The following is a 4,362-nucleotide window of genomic DNA, read 5'->3' on the forward strand; positions in this document are numbered from 1 at the left end:
GTGCAGTCATATGTGTGTGTTTAGCAGAGAGAGTGTTCATTGAAGTTTGATGTGGGCGGATTACGGCTTAGGGTATCCAGAAAAACACACATACATTTCAGGTGGTTGAAGCTCAAGCATGTATTTTGTACTTTAGTGCTCATTTTTCTTTTGCCTGTTGCTGATTTTTTTCATTTCTTAGCTGCTCTGCTGCTGTTAATCCCTAAGGGTTGTAGTAAGATTATTTTTTTAGTGTAGGCATTTAGCACAGTGAGATGGGATACCATGAAATTCTAGGGCAAGGGAAGAAAGAGTGACTTGAGGAGAGAAATAAAACGATGTTCAAGATGAAGAACAGACTGAACCACGTGGAATATTCTGCAGGTGGCTTTTTTAATCTTAGAACAGTTGCCAATAAGCCCGTTAGATTTTGTGCCAGTTGCTCGGTCTTGGCACTATTGACATTTTGAGCTGGATAATTCTTTGTAGTAGGGATTTATTTTATGTGACGTTCAGCACCATCCCTGGCCTCTACCCACTAGATGCCAATAACATCCTTCCATTTGTGACAATCAAAAACATCTACAAACATTGCCAAATGTGCCCCGGGGAGCAAAATCACCCCCAGTTTAAAACCATGACTTTAGTTGGGGGGACTGAGGTTTGAACACTTGGGAAATACTGGCTGACCACCTTGGTGAACTGTTGAGCTTGCCTAGGTTGACTCATGAGTGAGACAAGACCCTTGGGAGTTTTACTCCCAAGATGAAGAGGTGGCATCTCTTCCAGGGAAGCCTGGCTTAGCAGTTAAGAACATAGGGTCTGGAGCCAGATTGCCTGGGTTCAAATCCCAGTACCCCTTTCACCTCGGGAAAGTTGCATAACCTCACACTGCCACTGAAGCCTTTGTCTTTAAAATGAGAGAGAGCATTGCAATCTACCTCTTCCGGCTCTTGTGAAGATAAAAATGAGTTAACACTTAGGGAGTGCTTAGAGCATGTTCTACTACATATTAACAGCTCAATAAATGTTAGCTGAGAGAGAAAGGTGTTGAGGAAAGGAACACTGGAATAAGTGTGAAGGCTAAATCAAGGCAACATGGGATCAGTGCTGTTTAACACACCTAACACTGTTGGCTCAATGCTGGGAAGGCACACTTAGTATTTTAGAGAGGTTGCAAACTTATGGCTTGCTGTCTATATCACACCTCCAGATGTGTTTTGTTTGACTGGCATAGCATTTAAAAAATTAGTTGCCAACATTTAAAAGATGAGTATTTTCACATTAAAATTTGGATTTCTGGCTTGAAAAATGGGGAGAGCTGGTCACCTAGGAGCATGTGTCACAGGTCCCATGTAGCAACAATCAGCTGGATCCAAGCAGCTGCTACTCCCTTTTAGACAGGGCTAGGCATGTCTAATTAGCCAGTCATTTATGGCACCTAACTGGCCCCTGCAGGCTTTTACATTTGTAATTGTTTTTAAAAGTGTTTTCCCTCTAAGAGTTTCTCAACTTCATCGTTATTGACATTTTGAGCAGGATAATTATTTGTCGTGAGGGCTGTCTTTGTGCATTATAGTATGTTTAACAGCATCCCTGGCATCTACCCACTAGATGCTGATAGCACCCTCCCATTTGTGACAACCAAAAATGTCTCCAGACATTGATGAGTGTCCTCTGGGGGGCAAAATCATCACAGGTGAAAACCACTGGTTTAAACCAAAAACGTCTGTACATATTTATAAGCTAGCCAATGAGGCTAAAACAAAGAAATAAACAAAATGGATTAGTTTCTTGGTGTAAAGAATGCCTGGCCTATCACAGGAACTCAATAAATATTTAATGAATGGATGAAAAACACAACCATTCCCAGGTTTCAGCCTAACGACTTACTTGCAGTGTGGCCTTGAACAGATGCTTGAATCTCTCTGAACTTAACGTCCGCAGCAAGAACATGGGAACAAAAGCCACCGCCCAATTAGGCTTGATATTTAAATTACATGATAGAATCTGCAAAAGGCCACCTCCGAAGCCTAATGATAGTAGCAGTTTAATAAGAGGTGGAATTCGTTTTAAAAACAAAGATAATAAGTTAACAGTTAAATGTTTCTAGCCAGCCTGCCCTGCATAGCTAAATAAACACGAGCTCCAGGCCGGGTGCAGAGGCTCAGGTCTGTAATCCCAGCAATTTGGGAGGCCAAGGCACGCAGATCCCTTGAGGTCGGGAGTTTGAGATCAGCTTGACCAACGTGGAGAAACTCCTCTCTACCAAATACAAAATTAGCCGGGTATGGTGGCGCATGCCTGTAATCCCTGGTACTACAGAGGCTGAGGCAGGAGAATTGCTTGAACCGGGGAGGCGGAGATTGTGGTGAGCCAAGATCGTGCCATGGCACTCAAGCCTGGGCAACAAGAGCAAAACTCTGTCTCAGAAAATAAAAATAAAAATAAAAAAAAACACGAGCTCCAGTTTTGACGCTTGTTTTTGAGGTGCAGTTTCCAAAGAGCATTCCGTCACACACAGACCCAAAGAATGATCAACAGGAAGTGTTTCATGGCCAAACAAGTTTGGGAAATGAGGACTGATGGATCCTTGCCCCGCTGAGAGATGTGTGATGGTCCTTAGCATATTGGCAATGCTAAAATCAAAGAACTGCAAGAAAGAGATCTGTTAACTCAGAGTTTTGTTGACTTGAGTTTTTGACTTCCTTTCATGGGAGACCTGTTAATGTTACGATTCTCTGGGCAAGTTGGGAAGTGCTGGGGTGGAGCAACCCCTCTCTAGCAGGTTTTGTGGGCATATGTTCTCTTGAGGTCAAGAGCTGCCTGGCTTGAAATTTATGGCTGCAAGGGTAGGGAGTGCTACCTGGTGACATTTCTGTTCCTCTTCCTAATGGAGGGCTAGTCCCAACCGGTGGCTAATCTACTTATTTATAGCCTGGGTGGTGGGATGGGGAAGAATGTGCTCTGGGAGGAAACAAGGAGACTCCTAAGACGTAACTAGACCTAAAGGTGGGAGACAGGAAGAAAGAAAAAGCAGAAAGGGGGTAGGAAAGGGGGGGAAAAGGCATAAAATGCAAAGGAGGCAAATGAGGATTGAGAAGATCCAGCTGTCCTCTGACCATGACCTTCAGAAAAATCTCATTTCTACTAGAAAAAAAAAATTACAGTGGTTTAGGAAGGTAATATATGACAAGCATTTCTTCTGTGCCTGGAACTTGGTAAGGATTGTATCTTTCATCCCATTTCAGTAAGATTACCAAAAAACTTTTGAGATAATATTGTTATCCTCATTTTACAGATGAAGAAATGGAAGATTAGAGAGCTTAAGTCTGACCCAAGAGTCCATTTGCCCAACAAAAATGCGTGCTCTCCCTTTATCAATGTGGCCTTGATCCTGCCTAAACAAAGACTACATTTCCCAGGCTCCCTTGCATCCAGGTATGGCTAGAGGACTAGTTCCCACAAATGGAAGGGGAACAGAAGTAAAATGTGTCAGTTTTGAAGTCCAGGTTTTTGAAAAGCCAGTGTGAGTTTTTCACTGCATCGTTCCCTCCACCAGTTTGGAGCAGAGGACTCTGAAGTCCTAGGGGTTGATTGGGCCACGCATGGGAGAAACCTGGATGCGTGGCTCACCACATGGAAGAAAGCCAGCAGCTGACCAGAAACTCCTTCCTTAGACTGTTGAGTGACTAAATTATAAACTTCTATTTTATGTTAAGTCAGTACCATCTTGGAGTTTGATACAGCAATTAGTAATTCTACCCAACACATTGCCTCTCCTGGTACTTCCCAAGGTTGTCACTGAGTCCCCAAACTCAATGGGGGTCCCCTAGCCAGGAGAGTCATAGATTGGGAAGGTCCCTTGCAGGCCATCCCACCCCACCCCAGGGTTCACAGGCTCCTGAGAGGCGTGCCATTTCACCTGGAGAACTCCATCCCCTAGGAAACTCAGACAAGTCCTGACTGGCCACACTCAGTATCAAAAGGGCTCCTCCCTGCATCAGCTGGGGTGCCTCCCTGCCATCTGGGAAAGTGGGCCTCATTCCATCAAGGCAAGCCCTTTTCCTGATTCTGATATAACTTCTGTGTGATATGGAGTAAGTCTCTTACCCTCACTGAGCCTCTGCTTTTTTGTTGTTGTTGTCATTTTTTTTTCTCTAAAGACCCAGTCAATTCATTTATCAATTCATCATTTACACACTAGGAAGGTGATATAGTTTTGCTGTGTCCCACCCAAAATCTCATCTTGAATTACAATCCCCATAATCCCTACGTGTTAAGGGTGGGACCAGGTGGAGGTAATTGGATCATGGGGGCAGTTTCCCCCATGCTGTTCTTGTGATAGTGACTCTCACGAGATCTTATGGTTTTATAAGCATC

The sequence above is a fragment of the Hylobates moloch genome, unplaced genomic scaffold (genome assembly GCF_009828535.3).
Source record: "Hylobates moloch isolate HMO894 unplaced genomic scaffold, HMol_V3 SCAFFOLD_8, whole genome shotgun sequence".
NCBI classification, from domain to species: domain Eukaryota; kingdom Metazoa; phylum Chordata; class Mammalia; order Primates; family Hylobatidae; genus Hylobates; species Hylobates moloch.